Source organism: Myotis lucifugus, unplaced genomic scaffold (genome assembly GCF_000147115.1).
Source record: "Myotis lucifugus unplaced genomic scaffold, Myoluc2.0 scaffold_309, whole genome shotgun sequence".
NCBI lineage: Eukaryota > Metazoa > Chordata > Mammalia > Chiroptera > Vespertilionidae > Myotis > Myotis lucifugus.
In genome coordinates this window covers 357,856-385,460 of record NW_005871357.1, presented here as the reverse complement: position 1 = coordinate 385,460, position 27,605 = coordinate 357,856, and positions in this window count along the sequence as shown.

Sequence of the window (27,605 nt, the reverse complement as noted above, 5' to 3'; positions counted from 1 at the left end):
GTGACCCGTCAGAAAACTGATAGTCAGACGTTACCGACAAAAGTCCGGTTACTTCATGCTGTACAGTTTTATCAATAAATTGACCCTGGAATTGTAAAACAGCGGGCGCGCTCATCTGTTACCTTCTGCATAATGTGCAATCCGCTCCTCAGTGCCCGTTGTTGTTAGACACATTATGGGATTCGGCTGGGAGAGAGATGAGGTTAGTTGAAAAACTGTTTTATTGAACCATAAAATACAGTGAGGCCTATTCTTAGAAAAAAATATTGACAGGTTGCATTATTTCCATGGGGTTGTAATACTTATAAGTTTTAAAAAAATATGTATCTACATTATACCAGCTGTATATTCTACAAAGCTGAACTAGAATTCATGAACTATGGGTGCCTTGCAAATGTGTAACTGTGACAGTATTATCTGCTATATTTATTGAGGATCAGAAATCATGGTTCTCAGACATTTCAGACTTACCTGTTTCTACATGTAGGGTGTCCACCTACTAGGACTTAAAATCTAAATGTCACCAATAATTTACTTATGTAAATTTGCATATAAATATCAGGCATAATTAATGTTATAAATACACTTGTGATGAATATATATACTTATGCACTCTATTACAGCATGTTGAATTAATACACAGGTGAAACATATTTTTTCCTAGTAAATTCATTTCCAAGTGGTTGAAGAGAAGAGTTGGTGTTTTATAAGTGTTGGCAAATTGTCTCACTGGAAGCATCTTTGCTTAAGCTGTTGAGAATAGAAATTTAGTCCCCACAAAACTACTATCTAATATTAGAATTTTAATCTGACAGCACTGAGATGGTAGAGTAATGTTAGCTATTCTGACAATTCAAAGCTAATTATAAGCTTACTTTGTCCAGCATCACTATCGGAAGGCCACTGGAATTTCTTTTGAAATCAAAAGTGATACTCTTTTGACCATTCATGCAATCATCTCAGTTTAGATTGATTGTTAAAATCTGATGTCAGAGCATTTGAAATTTCATCAGTTTATAAGATTATGAAGTGAACCTCTTACCATCTTCTTGTATTGTCTGTTTGAATAAACTATATGCTTATTTAAAACATTTTAGTAGGCCTTTTACATTCATAATCCTTAGATATTGAAAATGGCAGTATACATTTAGAAAATTGAAGATCATATGGCTGACAAAGAAGTTGTCATAAGTTATAAGAGGTACAATAGGCAGTTCAAAATGCCTAAACACTTATTAACTTTTCTGTCAATAGTATCTCAATTTGACCCATATAGGTCAGTTTGACAATGTGAGTATGAAGATGTCAAGCTACATATTCATAAATATACTGCATTATCTCCTCTGGTAACCATGTTTCCAATATTTCCCATATATTCCTTAAAAAGTGAACTTTTTCAGTGCATTGTTCTCTGGTTGTCTCCATTTTAAAGGAATTTTATTTTAAAGAAATGGGCAAAATTGATGAAGAAATGAAACAAGCAAAAAAAAGTGTTAAATAAAATAAAAACTTACTTTGTAACTTTTTATTTTTAACTTAATATGACAATAAAATAATTAGTCCATTGTTTGCAGAATCTCAAAAGAACATTACATTTTATTTGATTTTGTAATGTTCATATTCCATTGAATTTATCCCTCCTTTATTTTCATGGTAGAGTGGCATTTTATAGAATTGTCCAACTTCTAAATCCCTTGCGATCAGTATTGTAGCACCACCTAGAAATGTTAGAATGAAGAGATCAGTACCTTTTCTTTTAAAGGAGCCTCAAACATATCATAATGTCTCTAATAATTTCTGAAGTTCACAGTCTAGAAGCTTCAGTGATATAGAGCATTGTCACATGTTAACCCAGGAAACAAACTGTATCATCTATATTATTATTTACTAGAGGCCCGGTGCACAAAAATTTGTGCACTTGGGGGGGAGGGGAGGGGTCCCTCAGCCCGGCCTGTGCCCTCTCACAGTCTGGGACCCCTCAGGGGATGACCACCTCCTGGCTTAGGCCTGCTCCCTGGGGGATTGGGCCTAAGATGGCAATCAGACATCCCTCTGGCAGCCCGGCAGCCCTCGGGGGATGACCACTTGCCAGCAGGGAGCAGACCTAAGCTGCAGTCAGACATCCTTAGCGCTGCTGAGGAGGCAGGAGAGGCTCCCACCACCACCGCTGTACTGGCAGCCGTCAGCCTGGCTTGTGGCTGAGCAGAGCCCCCCACTGTGAGAGCGCACTGACCACCAGAGGGCAGCTCCTGCATTGAGCGTCTGCCCCCTGGTGGTCAGTGTGTGTCATAGTGACCAGTCATTCCCAGTCCTTCTGCTGTTAGGGTCAGTTTGCATATTACCTTTTTACTACATAGGCTAGAGGCCTGGTGCACGGCTGGGGGCCGGCTGGTTTGCCCTGAAGGGTGTCCTGGATAAGGGTGGGGGTCCTGCTTGGGTGCCTGGCCAGCCTGGATGAGGGGATGATGGCTGTTTGCAGCTGGTCACACCCCCTTCAGGGTGGGGGTCCCCACTGGGGTGCCTGGCCAGTCTGGGTGAGGGGCTGAGGGCCGTTTTCAGGCTGGCGGGTGACTGAAGCTCCCAACCTCTCCTTTTTTTCTTTTTTTTTTTTATTCTGGGATTTATTTACCTTCTATGGCTGTCACTGGAGCTGAGAGCCGGCTTTAGCTCTGAGGCTCGGCTCCAGCTCTGAGACCTCGGCTGCTGAAAGCAGGTATCTGGGTTTTGTTTAGCTTCTATAATTGAAACACTTTTGCAACTCCAGCTCTGAGGCCCGGCTGGCTGAAAGCAGGTTTCTGGGGATTGTTTAGCTTCTATAATTAAAACATAGTTGCTTAGAGTGCAGCTCAGAGCTGGGCGGCAGCAGGCGGGGAACCTTGGCTTCCTCCATCACTGGAGCAAGCAAGCCTCCTGTTCACTTCAGCTGCCTGGCTGCCAGCCGCCATCTTGGTTGGCAGTTAATTTGCATATCGCCCTGATTAGCCAATGGGAAGCATGTCGGAGGTACGGTTAATTACCAGGTTGTCTATTATTAGATAGGATATTATTTAAATTTTCCCATCACCATTTATCCCCTTTATGCCTTCTTCCACTTCCAACCTCCTTTCTCCCCCTCCTGCAATCACCACACTATTGTCCATGTCCGTGAGTTCTCTCTCTTATTCCCTCTTACTCCCTCTTACCCCCCTTCCCTCCATATCATCTATATTATAAGGAGAAAATCAATATCTGTACAGGAACAAAGTTGACTTAATCATTACTCAGAAATCAGAACAAGTGTTGGAAGTAGCAGAGAGGAGTTGATGGACTATGGTGATATTTCATTGTAATCAATTAGTTCATATTTTCTTAAATTTGATTTTCTCTGCATTACCTAGGACAGTGGTCGGCAAACTGCAGCTGGCGAGCCACATGTGGCTCTTTGGCCCCTTGAGTGTGGCTCTTCCACAAAATACCACCTGCGGGTGCTCATGTACAGTGCGATTGAAACTTCATGGCCCATGCGGAGAAGTCGGTATTTTGTGGAAGAGCCACACTCAAGGGGCCAAAGAGCAGCATGTGGCTCTCGAGCTGCATTTACCGACCACTGAAGGAGATAGTACTGAATGAGAACAAGTCAGTTGTCATTACCTCCTATTAATGAGGTCATGCATATTTTAACGGCATGCATTTATGAGGTACTGTTTGTTGGTGGTGACACAAGAACAAAGCAAGCTTCAAGGAAAAATGTTAGAAAATTTTCTCTTTTATTACAATTTTATCCACTCAATTTGTTTTAAAATCTTAAGAATGATAGTTCTTACAGTTGTTATTGCATATTAAATCTTTTTTATTGCATTGGTTTCCTTATTATGTAGTATAGAGAGCTTACTTTTAATTATCTTTCTTTATAAAAACAGCAATCTGTAAACTGAATATATCTTATAGTGTCTAAGGCCACCTATCAATTAGAGAGTGTGCCATCTTCTGTTCCAAAAGACTTTAAAACAGTAGCCATTATAATGATTTATAATGTGGCTTTACATGAAGGAGGGAATGATCTTCTATGAATGATGGCCAAAGGTTTCTTCCAGCTTGAAGACTGTGTGATTTTTCTGGGTGAAGTTTGAGAGTTCCCAAAGCAATACCATTAGTCATGGTAAGTTAAATTATTCATAGAAGTCGTCTAAGTAATCTCTTGTCTAAATACCCAATGCTAGAATGTGTGGAGCTTTAGCGACATCAGTGCTGTGCCCCTTGGCAGAGATAACAGGGAGGAGCAGGAGGGAGAGGGACTCCCACTGCATTTGTGGCAGGTCAGCCTTGAGCTCAGCTCCTGGTTTCAGTTTCAGTGATGTCATTTTTCAATTGTGAAGACTCTAGAAAGCCCTCCCCATCCTTTGGTGATGCCTGCTTCTCAGAGACTGTTAGGGGACTTCAGTGGTAAACTCACACAAAGCAGGTTCTGCTGCAGTTGGATCCCCACTGCTGCCATATTGCTTTGCTTCTTTGGGTGCTGGTCGCAGAATTGTGGGGGGCCCTCAGGATGGCTCCCCCGCCCCGACTCCTGCCAGTCCTTCCAATTCACCCTGTAGACCTCTGCCACTGGAATCTTTCTCAAACACTGCTCCTATCATGACACACAGGAGAGAAGGTTATTTTCATGACACACAGGAGAGAAGGTTATTTTCTTTGGGCCAAACTAGTGAAAATTATTTAACCTAATTTAGTTTCTTTTTGTTTTAAGTAAGGAAAGTAAGAGCTAAACTTATAGCCCAGTCGAGTAATCACTGCCCAGCTGTTGTTGCAACTATTGTGCAGCCCAGCATCTCTTCCTTCTGTTTCCTTAAATTCATTGAGTCCATTAAAATCATCAAGCCAACTCGGCTTGCTTTTATTCCTTGATGCCCAATTTTGCAAGCGCCTTCATGTCCTCATGGAAATTGGGGAAGTATAATTCTTAAACAAATAGATCTCAGCATTTGCTCAAGAACTTTAAATGTCTCCCAATTTCCTACTGTATCAAGTCTAAGTTCCTCTGTGTGGTTTACAAGATTCTCTGCTCTGTCTATTTAATTTTATCTCCCACGATGTCTCAAAATGTACTCTCTCCTCTAATTAGGCCCATTTCCTTAAGGTTCTCCGAGGCTGTCATGCTCATTCTCACCTTTGCTTTCCCGGGAGCCCATTATCTTGCCTCTAATGCACTTTCTTTTTCCTGCTTCTGTATAAATCCCACTGTTCTGTCCTTTAGGGACAAACTCACCCCCTATTTTCTTTATGAGGCTTATTCTGATTATTCATGGGGCACCCCCTTTAATATTAACGTTTTCAATTTCTGTGCTGCAAAAAAAAAAAATAGTCCTTAAATAATTCATATATTTTTCATCAATTCCTTAACTATCTTCTAAATTTTCCAATTTTTGTGGGTAGAGATTATATCTTAAACTTATGTTTCCCTACAGTGTTTAGTATAAGGTTGAGGACTTATTTAATAAACATTTTAGAGTAGACTTCCGACCTCTGTTAACTCTTTCATGTGTTGCAGGTTTTTAATATCCTTCCATTAGGATACATGGCAGATACAGGTAGTGTTGTTCATCAACCCTGCCCTCTGCTCCTAGTGCAGTGGTTCTCAACCTTGGCTGCACATTAGAATCACCTGGGAATCTTTTTAAAATCCTGATTTCTGAGCTTCATCCTCCAGAAATTCTGTTTCTTTGTTACTAATGTTGTGGCCCCACCCCATAACAAAGAAACAGAATTTCCGGAGGATGAGGCCCAAAAATCAGGATTTTAAAAAGATTCCCAGGTGATTCTAATGTGCAGCCAAGGTTGAGAACCACTGACCTAGTGGCTGCTCTGGCTAATGAACTATAAGCAGAAGTGGCATGTCACTTCCAGCTGAGGCAGATATGAGCTGATATGTCTCCTTAATTACTCTTTCTGTCCTTGTGGCTTTGGAGGCACATGTTCCAGATGGCAGAGACAAAACAAGATCTTTATTGGATTTTAGGGGCACAAACAATCCACCTACATTGTTTTATACCATGGAGACTTTGACATTTGTGTCCTGCGAAAACTAACTAAATTATCTTCAGGAGTATGAGGCTAAACATGATGGTGTATATGTCTTATAGAATCTCAGAGTATCAATCCAGGCCTCTATATTAATCCAGAATGACATGGAGTGCTGCAGCTACTTGGGAACTTCTCCCGAGTGAATGAGAATCGTCCCTGCCTACAGAAAACAGGCACACATTTCACAGTGTTCTTAGTGACAGCGAATGTCCGCTCCGACCGCATCTTGGCGTTAAACATTGTCGAAACCACATCTGGATCCTCTGAAAGGTTGTAATCTTAGAAAGAACTATTGCCTAGTGTTTGGTCAAGTGGATTAACCCTGGAATATGGGATTTTATTCAAAGTTCTTCCTTTGATCTTAAAAAATAAAAGAAATAAAAGCTTGCTCAGCCCCTGTGGCTCAGTGGTTGAGTGTCAACCCATGAACTAAAGGGACACTGGTTTGATTCTCATTCCGCAGTAGGGGGCGTGCAGGAGGCAGCTGATTGATGTTTCTCTCTTATCGATGTTTCTATCTCTCTATCCCTCTCTTAAAAGCAATAAAAACATATAAAAAAAGTGCAACTGATCCTATTTTAGGTTTGTTGAAGCATGCATAATGTGCAGAAATGTTCTAAATGCTAAGTTCAGGGTTAGTCTCAATATGTAGCTTAATGAAAGAAACCTGTGGATGAGAAGGTCAGGACATAAAGGTGAATTTGATACTCGGTGACTTCATTGCCGTTTCTTCATTACAGTCCCTAGGAATAGAGCCTGTGGACAGTCACTTGATAAGGAGTGTTCACAGCCTCAACTAGTGAGGAAAGCTATGTCTTTTATCATCTTCTCATTTTGAAAAGCAGAATTTTAAATCTCAGGTTTTAAAATTTTTAATCTATCACCAACGGAGTTCATTTGGCCCACTTACATCTCCTCTTTGATTGTAATATATAAAACAAGGTGCAAAACTGCCATTCTCCTGAGCATTATCTCAATATGCTGAGATTTCGCTTCCCAGCAACTGTTGACAGTTTGGCTCAAATAAACTCACAAAAATGCTTTACAGGTTGGGATGTTTCTTACATTGACACTACAAAGCAAAACAGAACCCTAGGAGATTGTGTGAGTATATTGGGGTACATTTTGATGAGAATATATTTGCAGTCACTAAGCATATTATTTTAAAAAGAATTTAAAGTATTTAATGACATGGGAAAATATTCATAATGTTAAGTAGAAAAACAGTTATAAAGCTACGGATACTCAAAAACTCCAATTTAATAAAAATGATATAGTGGCATTGAGAAAGATAGAAAGAAATACAGTGATATATCATTATCAATGATTTATGTATGTTGGAATTTCTAGAGTTTTAAAAAATGTATGTGTCTGCATCAGGGAGTTTCTACATGTACAAATGCAGACTATAGAAGAGCCTATGAATACTACTGACCCATTACAATAAGCATCAGTTGTTTTGGTCAGTGGAAACCACCAAATTCTGCTCCAACTAGATTGAGCTGATACCATTTGTTGTCTTTCTGTTCACGCACTTGCTGCTACTTTGTAATAAACAACAGCAACAGAAAGCCCTGTTTACCTCAGACACGCTCATTCATCCCAGCCCTCAGAGACAGCTGTGCGAAGCCCCCTTCCTGACCCCCACAGGCCAGGCAACACGTACTTTCTCTTACTCCCGTTGCATCCTTTGTATTCCCGTGTAATGCTGTTCACGTCTAATTGATTTTCTTGGCTGTGTTCCCTGCTGGATTGTAGCTTTGTAGCTCCTTGAGGTCACCCATGTCTTTCATCACCATGTTCTTAGCCTTCCAGCACAATGACTGGCACATAAACACCAGTCAATAGGCGTTTGTTGAGTGGATGATGCTCACAATGACTTATGGCAAGTGCGTACACGCCAAGAGCAGTGCTCTCTTGGGACAGGTTAGACTCCGGATGTGATTTTATTCTACGTCCTGGGAATTTTCTGTCTAAATAGTCTGGAAGCCCAGTATAACAACAGTGTACATTAGCTCCTGTCATTCAAAGATGATTTACATTATTATAAATATAAGATTAAAGAACTTTTTTTACATTTGGATATATTTTTCAGTAATAAACTTGAGTTTCTAATCAACCCGAATAACCAGATTTAACTTTAAAAAGCAGAAATGGTAATGGTAGTCTATACCAACATTTTTCACCTTTTTGCAATCTGTTATAAATTATAAAGTGCCTTGGTACTAAGTTTCATAATAAAAACACAGTAATGATTCATAAATTTATTTCATAAGATTATTCATTAATTTGTGTGAGAAAAACAGTTGTCATAGTAATAGCTTAAAGTTGACAGAAATGCCATCCTGGCCACAGTTACTGATGTAGGTGAATCTGCCCCATTATAAAGCACTTCTCTAGTTTAAAAATAACTGATAAAAGGCCTGGCTGGAGTGATTCAGTGATTGGGTGTCGACCCATGAACCAGGAGGTCTTGGTTTGATTCCAGGTCAGGGCACATGCCCAGGTTTCAGGCTCACTCCCCAGTAGGGGGCCTGTAGGAGGCAGTAGATCAATGTTTCTGTCTCTCTTCTCTATTCCTCTTCCATTCTCTCTCTAAAAATCAATAAAAACGTTTAACAAACAACTGACACAGAATTAAAAGGAAATTAAAATGAACATTTAGGAGTATTTCCATTATATGGCTTTAAAAACTAAAGTTTTGATAATGCCCGAATTTGGAAAGCCCAAATTTAATAGCATATTCAAATATCCAGATTACCGATTTTTCCGTAGAATATAGATGTTATTCACAATGATTTCAGAGCAATTCAATGGACTTCAGTCTGATTCAGAAAGTGGGTTAATAAAATGGCTGAGATGTGTCTGAAAAAGAAGGCAAACAGGTATGATTACTTGTGTGGACAAAACATATTATCTTTGATTCCCTACTCATGCTATTTGGTTTGTCATAACTTGCCAAAATACTAATTAGGTGACAGAATGAATGAATGTGCTTTCATGGGAGACTGGCAGATGCTAGAAATAATAAAATAGGCAGTACCTGAGCTGGAGTAATTTTATTGTTGTGCATTCAGACAGTTGCAAGATCTGTGGAATTCCTGGTGGGAAACAGTTTTTCCTTCCTGAGTGCATCATTAAAAAGTCCATTTACTGCAACAAAATGCATGTTTTGACTGCATGTATATGTGAAGTTGTAGATTTTTTCTCTTCAACTCTGGATGCATGAATTTCATTGATTTAAAAAGAGTGAAACAAATGTTGAATACTAAGTAGTGAGTTTTTTGGTTGCTATGTTCAAGTAGCATTGACAAAAATCATTGCTAGTAGATTTTTGTGTTAGAAAAATAAACTATAGTTATCTTTCAAACTGTAAGGTATATCTTATTATTTACTTGAAGCTTTAATGATTGTGTAGATGTATTTTTAACAACGTATATTCCACATCTTAAAGTAACATTCATCTCTGCCTTTCAGAGCCAAAACCTCAAAACAAATCAGGCTTATGTGTGTAAAATATGTGCATATTTTAACTGCTGTATAAAATGCAAATATATATCATGTATTTTACATAATCTCCACTCCTTAACAAATACTACAGTAATTTACCAATTGCTGAAGTTCAAAAAATTAGGATGTAGATTAAAAATGAAAATCTATACCAAAATAGTTGCTTGGGATACCATTTACATTTTAATTCCAAGAAAATGTAAATATCAATTAGATACATTTTTAGATGCTTCTCTTCTAATGGAAGATACTTAGGTACTTTTACACAAGTGACCAAAAATTCCCACAGATTCACATATAATCTTATCCTTAGGACACTGAATGTCTGATTCAATAATTAAAATTGAGTCCTACCTGAATAGCTTTATTTTCCTCTGTGTGATAGGAAATGACTCGATTCGTTGTGTCTGGGATGTAATTGCTAGTATATTGGAATATAGAGAAGGTAGATGATTTAATTTTGATTTCTTCTAGTTTCTACAGCTTCAACATGAGAAGTAAAGACATGAGAGCTAAATCCTAGGCGTTGCTTATATGTGCATGAGGGCTTTAGTTATACTGTAAAAATAATGATCGCTCTGTGTAGTGCAGTCTTTAAAAATATCTTTCAGAGTGTTGATTTTCACAATTACAAATAAGTACAATTTAACTAGTAATTAAAATGGAAACGTTAACAAATGCTCCGCTTTGAGGCCTCATTTGCAAGTACAGTTGATGATCACTGTTTTGAGGCAATGTGTCTCTGAGTTTAATCCTCATTTGAAAACTTCCCTGAGGATATTTCTTTTCTGAAAAGTGAAGAGAATTATTTAAAAAAAAATTAAAGTGCAGTTTTCTATACTGTTCTTTTTAAGAATTGAACAATAATTTGTGATCTACTAGGGAATCAGCACCAGCAGAAAGGGGTGGGGAATGCCCGGCCTGAAGGCCATATGAGGCCCGTGAAATCATTTGGTCTGGCCCTGTCAAGGCATTGGGGGTGAGTTAATTACATGTTTGGCCAAATATAAAAAGCTAATCTTTAAGTTGATAATTTTGTATGGCTTGAGAATGATGCTGTAAATATCCGAATGGCCCTTGGCAGAAGAAAGGTTCCCCACCTTGGTTTATTATGTCAACATCATCCCCTCACTCTCATCACTCCTTTGTATCTGGTGTCTCTGTTTTCCTCATTAGAAAACATTGAGATTTAGCACTTGCTAACATTAACATTTCCTCATTTTGACAGTAACAATTTTAACTTTTTCCTGAATAATTAAAACAAATTACTTCTTTTAGCTAAGTGTACATTTTGACTACTGCACCCTCTCTTTGCAGTAGACCCATTTTGACATCTTTAAGTTTTGTTACGTTCTGTAAGCTTAGTTGGTTTTCTTCTTTCATTGGATGATCTTTTCTTATTCAAACATATTGTTTCATAAATAAGTTTTATCAATATTTATGAAGAATGCATTCTTCATATGATTTTTCCAATGTTTCCAATGATTTTACTTCTTGTATAGATCATATTTCCTGAAACAAAACAAATTAAATGAACTCTTACATACCTGAGTGTAGATATACCTGAGAATTAGGGAGACAACTCAGGTCTGGCAGACACCTGAGAGGAAGTACACCTACGTACAGGGTCAGGGCAGACACACTTGGCCAGTAAGGGAGCTGTCCCTGTTTCATAGAGACACTCATAGGGAATTAGGGAGACACTCAGGCTTAGGGGAGAAAACTTTGGTGAATTAGAAAGACATCTTAGGTCAGAAAAGACACCCTTGGGGAAAGGAGACAACATCCAAGGATGGTGATTGAACTGGGAATTACAGTTTCAACCCAGGTGACTGGAGATGCACCTGGGGCTGTAGAGGGACCTTCCTGGTTTGTGTCTACACCCTTTGAAATTAGGGCAACACCTAAGAACAGTTTAGAAGATCCTTAGGATTAGAGAGACATCCTAGGTTTATGGTGGGTAAGACTGGGGTATTAGGTAGGAATTGCAGTCAGGGTGCACACACTTCTCCATGGAGAAAGTAAACACAGCTGGGGAATTAGGGAGACAAACCAAGTCATGGTAGTCACTTGGGAAACTGGGGGGCCTTCCTAGGTCTGGGTAAACACCTAGGGTGTTGATTCTTTATAGTTTATAGTTCTTTGCTCTAGTGTCAGTATTAGAAACACATTTTACTGTATCATTTATAGTAACATGATATATTGAATTTATGGCAAATATAATAAAATAGTACATTTTGAATTATATTCAAAGGTATATTGAGAAAAATATAAGAAAAAATATGAATTCAATGACTATTGTGACTTGGTTTATATAAACAAAACTATTTAAATTGTTTTGTTTATTTTTTATTCTCACCCAAGGATATGTTTTCATTGACTTTTGAGAGAGAGGAAGGGAGAGAGAGAGACAGACAGACAGTGTGAGAGAGAAATATCAATTGGTTGCCTCCCGCATTCTCTCCAAGTGGGGTTTGAACCCACAACCTAGGTACCAGCTATATGCCCTGACTGGCAATCAAACCTGCAATTTTTTGGTGCACAGGACAATGTTCCAGCCAACTGAGGTACCTGGCCAGGGCTTTTTAAATTATTTTAAAAATATCTTTTGTATTAATTATATTTGGTTAAATTTTAGATATGAAAGAAATGCATACCCACGATCTTTTAGAAAACACAGTAGGTTTGATGTCTTTGTATGGTTTATTTTAATGTGACCACAGAAAACCATACAGGTGATTTTTCTCCTTTGGAGGTAAAGCAGTTAGATAATGAATAACATTTCTTTGTTATCTTCTGCTTGGAGTGTGCTTTTGTTGCTCTGTGTTCATAGAGGTCCTCCTGGCACCCATTGTCAGGTTCTGTGTTGTAAGTTAATAAAGTTACATTCTAATGGTCTTTTTGACTGAAGTCTGCTTCTGAGGCTCTTTTGCCCAAAGGGTCCTCACAGTGAGCAAAGTCATGCCCAGTGCTTCTCTGATATTTTGCTTTTCCGTCCTTTCTGTGGATGGATTCCTAAGAACGGTGCTATTAGCTGTTTACTTGCAACGATAGTCTGGTATGTCCCAGTCCCCAGCCTCAATGAGTCCCTGGAAGCCAGTTGTTTCCTCTCTCACATTTATTACGTCTGCAAAAGCAAAAGCAAATCCAAATAAACAAGCAAATCCTCACTTTATTAATGGAGAAGTTTTTTACTACTTACTTTAGAGATTTACTTGATTTTATCATTTCTTGACCTGCTTTTCTTTTGGAATAAACATTATTTTCAATGAAGGCAACATATTCATGTTTCATATGTGTAATCAATTAGTGAATGCATGTGTAAAGTTTCCTTCTACATTCAAGTTTGTCAGTGCCTCACCATTTATAAATTCATAAAGAGTTCACTGGACTTATCTTTTCCAGTTTTGATCTTATTCTTACTCATGATACTAAATCTATCCAAATGCATTATGTTGGAGAATGACACAGAAAGTACAATTTGATGTACAATTTTGTACCACTTGTTTTCTTATATTCCCTCTTAAAAGGCATTGAAGATATCATTTCCTGGTATCCTATGGATTATCCTATATAATGAAAAGTCTAATATTAATATGCAAATTGTCCCCATGGGCAGGAATTTGACCGACCGGGAGTTAGATGTCTACTGACCACCAGGGGGTGGCGCGGAACATGGTGGGCATCGGTGACATGGCGCTGACAGTGGGCGGCAGTGGAGGTGCTGCTGTCCCTGATGGGCCCCAACAAATACAGGACCGTGGTGGGATGGTGGAGCAGATGAGCGGCAGTGCCAGGCCAAGGTGGATGTGAGCAGGGGTCCTGATCACCCTGCTGGTCACCCCACAGATTGGTCCTGATCGCCAGCCAGGCCTAGGGACTTTACCTGTGCACGAATTTTGTGCACCAGGCCTCTAGTATCAATTTAGCTCTTTAACATTTTTATTTATTTTTTGTTTTTTAAAATATTTTTTATTGATTTTAGAGAGGAAAGGACAAGGAGAGAGAGATAGAAACATCAATGATGAGAATCATTGATTATAAACTAAAAACAATATTTTGAGGATTTGCTCTCAATGACCACATATCAAGTTATTATATAAATTTTCTTCCATTTGAATCTGAAGAGTCATACATTGATTCTGCTGACCCATATTAAAATTTTGAATTCTGCTGAGTGACCTTTTTATTTTTATTTTTATTCCTCAGCCAATTTTCCTTACTGATAGAAATTAAGGTTTAAAAGAGCTTGTCTATATCTCTATGTTCCTATTGTTCAAATTAATCACTTGCACAAATATTCTTTGTTTAAAAGTTAAAGGTAATCTGTTTAGTAACTAACAAATTCAGTCTTTTTGTTAGCAGTTTAACCTTCAGATTTATAGCAGTATGGGAAACATGGAGATATAGGCCATAACCTCTGTCCTAAAAAAAGTTTAGGACATTAAATGACTCTTTATTTAAAAAATTTACAAATTTTAAAAAATGTACAATGCATAAAATATAAGAGAACCATTCACAAAATATAGGAGAACTAGTAATAAATGAAACACTAAAATGAACAATTTTTGGTGACATATGACCAAATAAAATAACCTGAATCTTACTTTTTAGCTTCACTCACAAGTTTAGAAAGTAAATTATTTTGGAGGAAGAGGTTATCCTTGGAAGAATAAAAAAGAATGGCCAGTCAGAAAAAAAGCACATATTTTGTGAATTGTACATTTAAAAAAATTGTAAGTGAAAGAAATAATCTTTCATAGACTATCTCCTTAATTTTTGTTAGTGAACATTTCCTAAAATTAAAAAAGAATATTTTTTCTCACTTCCATTTCTAATACAGTTATATTTTTATAGTAAAAGTCTAGGTGCCCAGTTACCATGAGGTTGTTAGCAGAGCACATTCAATATCCTGGATTGTGCAATGGGAAAGCTTCACCCAGGAGCCTGCCCAATTGTCCCAGCTTCCTTAAGCTCTTTGCTGGTGAACTTTCACACTCTCACAGCTTGGATAGCACACCTTCTCCCAATTTTATGTTGCCTTGAATCATTTAATGTGTGTTCAATTTACTTCCTGAAGTCACTGGTAAACATTTTTTTGGACAGAGATTATGTATTATATTTAAACATTCCCTATACTTCTATACTTAAAGGTTAAATTAACAAAATTATTGTATTTGTTAGTTACTAAACAGACTATCTCTGATTTTTAAACAAGAATTATTTATACAAGTGATTAACTTTTAACAAGAGGGCCCTAGAGATATAGGCAAGTTAATTTAAACCTTCATTTTTATAGGGAAGGAAAATTAGCCATAGAAGTGAAATGATCGCTGAAAGGTAAGATAGCAAAATTGTTCTGTTAGTCTTTTTGAAATGTTTGCTATTTTCTACAATGTGCACTGATACACTTTCATGTCTATTAGCATCTTAGTGGTGGATCGTTAGAAATAATATTCCTTTCTTACTTTCGATGACTAAACATGTATTGTAGATACAGTTTGTTATTTAAAATATGAAACGGACAAGTAATTCATCTCTCACTTAACAGCAAAATTTGTTAATTGATTACTATAGAGATGCTAACAATTTCTAACTGACATCTGACAGTCAAATTTATTGAGGGATTAAAATATACAGTTTGTATTAAAGATAGCTATGTATTTTATAACTTTCATATCAGTAATAAGAAATTGCTAGTCTAACTGCTAGTGTGTTTCTTTTTTCTGAGCTGTTAGCAAACACTGAAGTTAAATTCTAATGGAAAGTTGGAACTGAAATTTGAAATATTAAAATACATTTTATATCCTTTATGAAACACTTATGTGTATACGCATAACTATACCAGCCTTGAAAGCCTAACTAATTCAAAAGTATGAACCTAACTAAAACACCTTTCTGAATATAAAATACATTCCACCAATTTATTTTCCATACTTCTCCTCCTAAATAAGTGTTTATCATTCTGCTTTATTCGTGATTAATTCATGAAAATATAGTTCTCTCTGCCTTTATTATTTGCACACTTATGGAGCCTTCGAAACAATAGGCCTGCTATGTGGTACGTGCTACAGAATGATCTTTCCTCCTTACATGTTTCTTCCCAGCCCACAGGAGAAGAAATGCAATTTCCTTACACAGGTTGTTGTGCTGAATATTATAAGCTCGTACATATGTTATATAAGTACTTTGCTATGTATCTCCAAATAAAAGAGAAAAATGCATTTTGTTGCCCCAAATAGACACTCATGTCCTAAGAACCAAATGACACATAGGAAGGGACAGGAAGCAGGTTGGAGCACCCACTTCACTGGGTGGACGCCCTCTTGCCCTGCTCACTGTCTGCAGGCACATCACCTTTTCAGTGACTTTAACCCGAAGCCGTGTTACTGCAGTGAGACACTGGGCAATGATCTTTCGTTCATCAACTACACACCCCTTGACATCAATATGCTTCCACAGTTCTTTTCGCTCTTCTCAACAAACCATGACCTTTCATCCAAAGGTGATATTGTGGCCAGAGTTCTCTTGTGGGATTTGAATTTAGCAGAGCAGAAGGAGCTAAGAGTTTGGTGCTGAGGGAGCTGAAGGTAGGGAAGAGCAATACTTAGGCACACTTGACAGAAAAGTGACATGTGAAATAAATTTATAATAAACGGATTAATACGCATAGAGAACAATAGATACTGATGCCCATGGGCAGTATTCATTGTGGAGACTGACAGTAATCTTCTGTGTATACGGGATGCTTCCTCCTCCTTTTCTTTCTGAGACTGAGCTGTTAGTGAGCAATCCTGTATAATAAAAGAGAAACATGTAAATTGACTGTCCCTCCACTATGCTCACCAGCCAATCAGGAGTGAGTATGCAAATTAAACCTACAAAGATGGTGGGTTAATTTGCATACACAGGCGCCAGGTGGAGAGCAGAGCGGGAGAGCCGGCGGAGAATGGAGCGGCTTGGGGAACTTGGCTCCCAAAGCTGCCAGACGGAGAGCAGAGAGGGAGAGCTGGTGGCTTGGAGGACTTGGCAGAGTGGGAGGCCATGGGATGGAGACAGAGCAGGAAGGGAAAACCAAGAGTGCGGGGAGCACCAGGAATTCTGGGAATAGTAGTTCTGTTGGCAGCCCCAGGACCAGAAGTGGAAGCCCAGAGCGCGGGGAGCACCAAGAATGCTGGGAATTGTAGTTCTGGTGGCAGGCGGATCTCCTAGACACTAGAGCAGTGGTTCTCAACCTGTGGGTCGTGACCCCTTTGGCGGTCGAATGACTCTTTCACATGGGTCGCCTAAGACCATCCCGCATATCAGATATTTACATTATGATTCTTAACAGTAGCAACATTACAGTTATGAAGTAGCAACGAATAATATTTTATGGTTGGGTCACAACATGAGGAACTGTATTTAAAGGGCCAGAAGGTTGAGAACCACTGCACTAGAGCAAAGTGAGCCTGAAGCAAGTTACTGTTGCAGTGGGGGATGGAGGGAAAGCAAAGGTGAGAGACATAAGTAAAATCAGAATGTCCAGGAAAAATTAAAGGGAAGATATCCTAAAACTTCCAGGAAATCTCCACCAATGAAGCAAAGAAAAAAAATGCCTCTATTATTCTGTGAGCAACAAATCAAACTGAGTTGGGGTCTCAGACAATTCGCTCATATGATTGCAAAGACAGACAGTAACTCCTGGATTGGAGAGGGCTCCCCTGAGGGCTCCCAGATTGGAGAGGGTGCAGGTCGGGCTGAGAGACCCCCACACCACCCAGTGCACAAATGTCGTGCACCAGGCCTCTAGTCAGTCATAATAAGGATGCTACAGTGTCCTCAGTTAGCACTGGTCCTCCTAGGAGCTGAAAGCATAAATTGCCCCAATTCACTCATGGACTTTATTTTTCCTAAACTCTGTATACTCCCACTGCACAGCCTCTGGGCCCAATTAAATGATTTTTAAAATTATGTTAGCAAAAAGAAAGAAAGGAGAAAAGATACTCCCTCCCCTTTTATTTGCAGCTGCAAAGACTGAATGGTACCTTTCTGTTGAGGAGCTGACACAGACAATAATAACATAAAGATGAAAAGGCAATAGCATCCTTGCATGTGTCTCACCCTCACCTTCCTTCTCATCCTTTGTAAGGAAAAAGGAGGCAGCCTTCTCTTCCCATCATCTGCTGTCACAGTGCCAACTGGTCCGCTGTGCGGAATTACCTCGGGAGTGACACAGAATCTGTACCAAGTTCAGTCAGATGACAAAACTGAAGATCAAGTAATATGCAATTGAGCAATGATTTTGAGGTCCTTTTCTAAACATTAAAGGCTTTTGGTGTTGGCCCTGAAAATGGGTGCAGAGAGCACCTGAAATAGATCAATAATGTGTTCAGTAATGTTGACAAATGGTGCCTGCTCTGTGAAGCCTTCCCATCCTTCCCAGGTAGTCAGTGATGCAGGGACTGCTCTTACAAGAAAATGTTCACCCAGTACCTGACACTCCGAAGGACTTTGAAGGATTAAAGTGACTGAATATTTGAAATAAATGCCATCTGAAAATTCTGAAATATATGATAATCACAGGTCCCATTTATCAACTGTGGCATAACAAGCCACCTCAAACTTAAGTGCATAAAACGTCAACCCTTTCCTTATGCCTTGACTTCCTGTGGGTCAGGAATAAAAATGACATCAGGGATGGTCGTCAGCTCCATGTCTGGGCTGCCCCTGGGAAGACCTGAATGGCTGGGGACCTGACCTCCTTATGGGAAGAATGTCAAAGACATCAAGGCCATACCACGTGGAGGAATGACACTGGTCATGGACAGCTGGTAGGAACACAGCCTGGTGCAGCGTTTTTGGATGGAAATATATAGTCATAATTTCACAAACGTTTATATCTTATATTCAACAACCCAGTGTTTGTTCTTATACTCATGAAGCCCTCAGTTCCAAGCAGGAACATATGAGATTATGTTGAGGAAGGAGGGAATTGGAGGCAATTTAGGCTTTTACCATTAGGGGAGTAAAAGAGCAAAATTTGTTTGTTATATACTATGGAATACTTAACTGATATGTCCGATCTTTAGAACTGAACTTTGATTTAAAAAAAAGTGACAACATGATTTGTGTAAAATCTTTAATTCAGTTCATTGAACCTATGGTAAAAATAAAATATCATGTTAAATTATATTTTAATGCATAAGGACAGTTAGTTATACTGACATATTCTGTGTATTATAAATATTTTTTAAAATTCCTCTACAAAACTAGCTAGAATATTCAGTACTATTCCTTAAAATTTCTGCATATTAGGTTCTTAAATATTAAGCATTTTTGAATATGGTGTGGACAATCTCTGGTTAAAACCATTTCTTCGTATGTCTTCCCAGTGCCATCAGATACACAATGGGTATGTAACATGACTGTCACTATAAATTGGAAAACTGACACATTGCCATTCTGCTCTTCTAATACTAGCCAGTAATTTTGCTCTGGTCAGCTAAAACATACAAAGTCTAAGTCTAACTTGGGCAGACTTACAGGTTAATTTTACCAACCAGACTTGATGACTAGTTATCCCTCCTGTAACATATTTTATGCACAACCCAAAATCATTAAGTTGTCCTTCCCGTCCCCCCAATTTTAGTGTTAAAATCTAAACCCAAACACTTTCATGAAATTAAAGAATATTTTGCCAACCTCATGCACCAGGTATGTCACATACTATGCTAGTTACTTAATTTTCTTTAAAGTCACACTGGATTTTGACCCCAATCCTGATTTGAACTCTCTTTGCATTGTTCATTATATATGAGGAAATATCAATTGGGAAAGCAATGTAGAATAAAATAAGAATAATAGAAAATGCTTCCCTAAATATTTTTAAATTAACTAGAAAACAGTGATATTATAATTCTTAAGTAAAATCCAAATACAACTGATAATTGTATTCATTTGCCAAGAATGAAAATCATTAGATAATGATGTAATATAACCTAAAGGATAAAGTACCCATAAAAGTAACTAATAGTTTTCTCAGTGTATATATAACATTGAACACTGAGTAATTAACAATGTGGACTTCGCCGGCGGCAAGTGTTTGCATGGAACAAAATCTGCACAAATGTGTATTCTTCCATGTTACAGGAACAGAAAAACCTTACATTTTGCTGCATTTAGCCTTTTCTTCAGAAGAATACTTTCATTTTGAGCTCTCTGCTTCTGTTATTAAAGACAATTTTTAAATTGTAGGAATTTTCAAGTCATTGATTCTTATTAGTAGATTAATTTACCATTCTATCACTCTTGCAGTTTCAGAGATTTTCCTTAAAAGATGTGTACATTTTGCTATTCAACCTCCCAATATCTTGCATGATATTTAATATTGATCTATATCTCCCTTTTTGTCATCTGGAGTTTCAAAATGCCAGCTTGAGGTATAGCCTTTGTACATTATGAATGAAAATATTTGCCATTCTTTAAAATACCATGTTATCTATGAATCATCTTTTGTCAAATTTAAATCCACAGACTCCTATTAGCATAATCTTACCACATTTTGTTTTCACGAAAGTATTTAAAAATATAAATCAATGTGCTAGGTGTTCTTTCATGTGCTATTAGGGACAAATAACTGGCTTTCGAGTGATTTTTAGTTGTAATTATAACAATGGCTGTACTTTTCCTGATGACTTTTTCTCAGCTGGTCTATTTTTATCCTGACATTTGTGTCTGCCCTGTGAATTTCATCCCGGGGAGGAAACAGCAGTTTGTCTTGGAGCAGCTCAATTTCGATCTCCAGGTGACAAGCTGATATTTCTTTCCTTTGAAGAAGCTTTTAATATGATGGGTTAAATGTCAAGAAAAAACTCCCATCATATATTGAACCTTGCTAACCTCATTTTTCTTCATATTTATGACATATTGACATTTGATTTTTTAAAAAGTTCTCTTTATAACAGATGTAAAGAGTTTAAAAGAATGCATTTATTTAGGCATTTTGTATGTTGGTACATACCATTTAGTGCACTGCCAACTTTTTTGTAAATATGAAAGAAATAATCAACTTTAAAGCTATTTACTCACCGTTAGCTGTGCCACCAGTTTAAAAAGTAAAACAATCTCTAGACTAAAAATTCTACTATAAACTTTTTCATTTTAATTTTGAGTATGGAATCTATCATAATAACATGGAGAGAAAAGTCTAATAGAGTTGGAAGAAGAAATAGCTTGTACTTATTAGATAAAAGGGAAGTAAATTATAATTAGGAGAGTTTAAAATGGTTTATTGAATGTTACTATAGACACCACAGAACAATGTTTTGAAAACACAAATATTCTTTGATTTTTTTTGAGGAAAACACAATATTATTTGTTTACTACTTACATAAGGCCATTAATTATACAACAGTTAAACTTACGCTACTTACCAAGCCTGAAAGGTGATTTTTTTTTTATAGCTTTAGAGTATATAGGACATGAAATAAGGCCCCTCAAGGTGGGACTCATGACTGTCACCTGGCTTCAACCTGAGGAGGAGACAGGAGGGATTTAGCTTAGTATATAAAGGCCACAATTACAGCCTACACTTTTCTATGCTTCCCACCAGCACAGGCACACGCACACACACACACACGCACATACACACACACACACACACACACACTCACACTCACTCTCACTCACTCTCACTCACACTCACTAGCATGGATACTAGTACATTGAAAATGCCTGCTCCTTGCTTTTGTGAGGTTAGCCACTATCCATGTGTAGATATTTAAGTGTAAAGTTGATTAAATTTTAAAGTAAAAAGTTCACTTCCTTCCTCATTTGCACTGTTCACATTTCAGGTGCTCAAAAGCCTTTTGTGGCTGCTGGTGACCACATTAAACAGCCTGGGTCTGAACGTTCCCGTTACCACACAAAGTGGCTGATGGTGGCTTTCTCTGTGTGGAGGCACTGTCTTGAAACGCCTTTGAATCTTTCATGATATCGTCTTAGTATGCATTCAGTGTTTTAATGTCTAGTTACCTGTGTCCCTCCACGAGCATAGAGCTGTGATGCACATCTGTGTGCATTTCACAAACGTTAACTCTAAAAACATCATGGTGACTGTTTGCAATCAAGTTCGTGTTCTTGACCATGTACTCATGAAATAACTGGGCAGCTTGCTCACTAATCACAATTTGAGCAAAAAAAGATATATTTTCTTAGGGGAAATGAAAGTGAGGCATTTATGTTTTGGTTAGTTATTTTTATGATAAAATGATACTTAAATCATTCTCAAAATGTTGAAAAGCAAGCTTTTAAAAAGAGTTGTCGCTCTATTGAAACATTTATCTTTAAATAACTTTTCTTTAGGATGTCTTGTTCTGTAATTGCATCAGATATCTGACATTTTAAATAATCCTTTGAAAGAATTAGCTTCCCCCGATCAGAATAATTCTTGATGGTAAAGGGCATAGAGATTTCAAACAGCACAATATCCTATATAATAAAAGCCTAATATGCTAAGTGTCTGACCATTTGTTTGACTGCTCGACCAGTTGCTATGACATGCACTGACCACCAGGGGAAGATGCTCCAACTCATAGGTTAGCTTGTTGCTGGGGTCCGGCTGATCAAGACTAGGCGAGATGGGCTGGACATGCCCTAAAGCCCTCCCACGGTCCCTCCCCAGCCCTGATTGTGCACTGGTGGGGTCCCTCGGCCTGGCCTGTGCTCTCTCACAGTCTGGGACCCCTTGAGGGATGTTGGAGAGCCAGTTGCAGCCCATCTCCGCAGGCCAGGCCAAGGTACCCCACCGATGCACGAATCTGTGCACTGGGCCTCTAGTTTATTATATGAAAACACAGGGGGACAAATTAGAAGCCAGCATGATATACTAGGTGTCATTTTTAATGATTAACTGTTCTAACCAAAAGTTATTTTATATAAAGTTAATTGTCTATCAAAGTAAGTAACTTGATTGCTGTTAAAGAGAAGCTAAACTGACGGTCACAGAGGCGACTTAAGTACACATAGGTAGTGACCACAGAGGAAGGATTTAAGCTCATGTCCAGTGAACCTCAAGTCCTGTGTTTCAAGCCCACAGTGTCTTGGGGAACTGGCTCTTTGAAAGAAAAAAGAAAAAAAAGGCTGTGGTTTTCTGTGGTGTAAATACCCCCATTATGGCCACATAGACCCTGTGGTGTTAAACTCACAAATTCCCAGGTGTTTCATTATCTGCTCTTCTGAGAGTGTGAGCCACTCTCCAATATGCAGAAGACTGTTACTGTCTCTGCCCCTGCATCTTCTTACGTGGGCTTGTCAATCAGGGAGACCTATCTTAACTGTCACCCAAGTGTGGTCATTTCTGAAGACAGTAAAAATACTTTCTTATCATTTTCTTTTATTTTAATTTTGTTGCATGGATCCTAAAATAAAGGAAACATTCTAGCATGCTGTCATTCTTACTGAATATTGAATTTGATGCTCTTTTCTGCCTTTTCAACAAGCTATGCCAGACAGGTGTCTGACACAGGTAAAGAATTATGCTGGAGAATAGAACAACACATGAACATCCCAGTGCATGTAGTGATGATGTTCATGTATCCATTGATACAGTTTTATTCTCACAAGTCTCTTAACCCTAGTGACCATACATATTATCTAATACCTGTCATAAAGAACAGTGTATTATTAACTATAAATGTTAGATTAGTTTTCTTTTTTACAGATGTTCTCTAAACTATAATTACAATCAGTATTAAAAATCCCGCTGAGCTGGCCAGTTTGTTCAATGACACACATGCATATCTTGATGCTAACTCAATTCTTCAGCCCAGTGTTGAGGTGGTGTTCCCCTAACTCTAAGGCAGCAGTCCACACACCAGAGAGGAACTTTGATTGACATGAGACCCTGAGTAAACCCCTGAAAATGAACCCCAGACTCAGTGTCTCTGTCCTGCCTGGACTTCCCTGGTCTCAGAGCCACCTCTGGGGCGAAGGGGAGTGTGTTTGAAAACTGTTTCCTCCGCTCCAGAAGAGATTCTAGAGCAGTAGGTGGAGTGGTTGGGGACCTGGGCTCTCACAGTCGCATGTGATTATGGTAGAAGCTCTTCTTCTTCTTCTAAAATAGAAATAAAAGGGAAGGAAATCAAACACTCCTAAGTCACTGATTTCAGTTCCTTAAACACATGATATTTCCCACTCCTTAGGGACTTTGCATTCCTTTAGTATTCCCTTAAATCCTCCTCTTTCTTTTAAATATTTTTGCATGCCAATTTACCTTTTATTATGCATTTTATCTAAAACCTGTCTGCCCCTGCCCCTGCCCCTGAGCAAGCTTCTCTCTCCTTCCCCTGTGCACACCCTGGCACAGGGACATCTGTTCTTGCATCTCTTACACTCAGCTGAGCTCTTGTGTTTGTTGTCCCCTGCCAGCCTGCAGGCTCTCGGGAGCAGGGACTGTGTTCACTTTGTGTTCCCTATCAATGACTTGCACTTAGCAGCCACTCACTAAATACATTCAGTGTTTGAGTGGACAAATCAGCTTACCTGCTAGAGAAATCTCACTGAGTTATACTTGGGTGTTGTGCTCCTAGGCCATTGCAAACACTCCCTGTGGATATTTTTAGCACCATAACTGAACAAGGGACCAGCGTGTTCCTGCATGTCCCTGATATAAAGACTCAGCTGGCAACTTCCTTTTAGAAAAGATTTGTCTCTCTCAAGGGATTAACATCATCGAGGACTCAGAACTGTGCCTCCATGGAATCCTGTCTCCCTCAGTTGCCATCTGAGTGGCCTTGATATACGTCACTCAAGTTGTGTCCTAAGATTTAATACCCACAGAAGAGTTTGTCTGAAGATAAGTGCCGCGGATGGCAGTTCCTTTGGCTTTGGCAAAGCAGGGGAGGAAATAAGGGTGGAGAGATTAGGTAGGACATACTGACAGTGGCAGGAAGTGACCTCTGATGAGTGGGATACAGAAAGAAAGAAAACACACACAAGGGCTTGCTTATAAACCTAAATTTCCATTTTTCCTCACTTTCATTTTGCATAGAATGATTTTTGAGTTTTAGGTCTCAGAGAACTTATCTCTTCGTGTTTCGTTCATTCTCATAATTGTGTTTAAGCATCTAATAATATTTCTGTTTACAAATTAACCTGCTTTGCTCCCCTCTGCCCCAGTCCATGAATCTTTGGTGTTGTTTCTCTGTGCTAACATTTGCATTTTGAAAGCGATTGGCTTTTTCTAAAATTTTTCCTCAGTTTCCTGTTTAAAGTCCTTGCAGCTCCTCCCATATTCTTCGACTACATTAAAATTCTAAATTGTCTTCTTGTTTTTCATTTTGTTTTGTACAGGGCATGCCCTACACTTTGGTTAGGCCCCTTCCTCACATAGCCAAGCGCCATTGCCACTGAGCTGTGGGATTTTCTCACTTTCCCAGTCATCTTCCTGAACTTCCCGGCCATTTCTGTCATTAACAAGAAGACAGTTTCACGTCTTACTCTATTTCCAGTGATATTGGAAAGCTATCTTATCACGAGTTTTATTACTCATCATCGCTTTAATTATGTATTCCTATAATTCTTTTGTGAAGTGATTAAGTATCCTCTTTTCTCATTATTGTTCCTGGTACAACGTCTAAAATCTGCATCAGCTGATTGCTTTCTTCATCATTACAGTTTAAAATCGCCTCTTGACTATGTTCATCCCTCACCGAAATTAGCTCAAAGTCCTCTCCTCGGATTAATGACCCCTCCTCGCCCTGTCCTGTGCTCTCCTTTCCTTGAGAGATAAATAGATAAGTGGCCCATTCCACAGTCATCAAGTCATGAGATTAGAAGGTAAGGCTGGAGGTTATTTAGAGTTGATCCCTAGATTCCAGATGGGAGGGAGGATACTGCAACTTTTCTAGACTGATGGTTATTTCCTCAGAAGGAGATTTGGGAACATCTTACAAGAATACAGTTATTTCTATGCTATGGTGCAGAGTTATTAAAAGTGAATGTTCAGTTAACAGCTACAAATTCAAGTAAGTTTAAATCACATTACAGCCAATTATCCTTTGCTGGTACGTGCCAAGGGGGAATATTAACCAGTAAATTAGCATGTTCAATGTTTCATCCCTATACAAATCAAAATCAGGCAGGATGTCCCCTACAAGGAGAAAGAAACAAAGCATCTATCCTTAGCTAACTTTGTAGGACGAGAGATTCAGGGAGGTACCGATTTTTAGACACAAATTAATTCATCTTTGAAATGATTTTATGTTTATTTACTGGCAATATTTCAGTGTATGCTAAGTGGAGAATATTTCCATAGTTGACACATAATATACTTACCAACTTACTTATCTGTCTTAAAACCAAAGATGCAACATATTTACATGCGATTTAGTGACATAGCAGGAGAGCCTTCTTATTTTAACCATTTCCTTTTAGGGGCTGTAGTCTCAGACTGGAATTGAATGTAGGTAAAAACAATTCCTGGAGAACCATCAAAATTTTGCAGCATAGTAATCAATAATACAAAACATTCTTAGGGCTGCTTATTACCACTAAACATTTATTTACCCTTTTCCCTCTTTCTAAAATAGCTAACATCCTTATTCACCTATCAATTTTTAGACTCAATTGAATATCAACTTCTCCAGGAAATTAACTCTGATTCTCTCAGTTTGGTTTGGCAAAGCCCTCTGCACCATTACCCAACCTGTCTGGCTAATATAGTCTCTATTCCCATCTGTGTTGTCAGCATTACCATACCCAGGTTCAGGCTTGGAGCCTGAGCTGGGAGCCTGCACTCCCCACTGGTAGGCCTGCCTGGTTGGGTTGGTACAGAGCATACTAAGGAATGAGTGTTATGGGGCCAGAAAGAGATAGCGTGCCTTTTTTACACCTGGATTATATTATCTCAGGTTTAGGAAGGACCATGTCTCTTTCAAACTAACCAATCAGCTTCCCTAACCACCCTGAGACAGAACTGGACCCTCCTCCTAACCAATCCATTTCCTACATCTTCCAGGGTTCTTGTCCTTATCCAATCCAATCCTTTCCCCAGGCTAAGAACCTCCCTTTTATGGTTGCCATCTTGGCTTCTACTGCACATACACCCAGCAAAGGAATACCCCTTGATCATTTGATCTCTTCCTCAGTAATCCTAGATAATGACTGGTAATGATCCTTCCTGCCTGATTTGAGGATTAAGTCCTGTGGGGGAGGATGTGTGTGCATGAACCTGTGAATGCTATAGCTTCCTAGTAAATCGGGCTTAATGGAATGCTGTAACTTCTTGTGAAAAAGGCTTATTGTCAGATTCAGAGCCTATTTTCTTAGACTTACTTTGCTCCCCCCCCCTTTTTTTATTAATATCTAGCTACCTACGCTAACAATGTGGCTGATTTGTCTATTGGCAATATCAGTGCTCTGCAACAAAAACCTTTCGCAGTGGCAGGAGACACATCCTTGCTAATGCTTCCTGTTTTTCCCGGAAGTACCTCTAGTAATCTGATCTGGATAATTTGTCTTTTATCCAGTTTTCCAGGGTGGACTCTTCTTTTTGCCTCTCTGTGAGAGGGAAATTTAGTGGGAGTATGATTGTAAATGACCCTTGAAAAATGGAACTACAACTATAAAGGAAATACGTGAAGCTCACTAGGAACAAATATTCCTGGGGAAAAACCAAACTGCAACAGGAAAACAAGCAAACAAATAGCAAAAACCTGAATAAGCAACAACAACAAAATAATATGGAATTAATGACTAAGTACCTATGTTAGTGAAAACAGGGTGAAATTCAAAAGCTGAATTTGATTTTAGAGTTTGGTCCTTCTTTAAAAATATGTGAAATTTCAATAGATAGACAAGAGAAAAACATTTCTGCAAAAGGTATTAGAGTCAAACATAAAATCAATACAAAGAATTTAACAGGTTTAATAAGAATACCATAGTGATGTGTAAATGATTGGATCTATTTGAAATTACGTGTGCAAAGATGATTGCAGGGGCTGACCGGTAGACCCTGAGTGAAGGATGAATGGATTACTCTGACACAAGGTTTG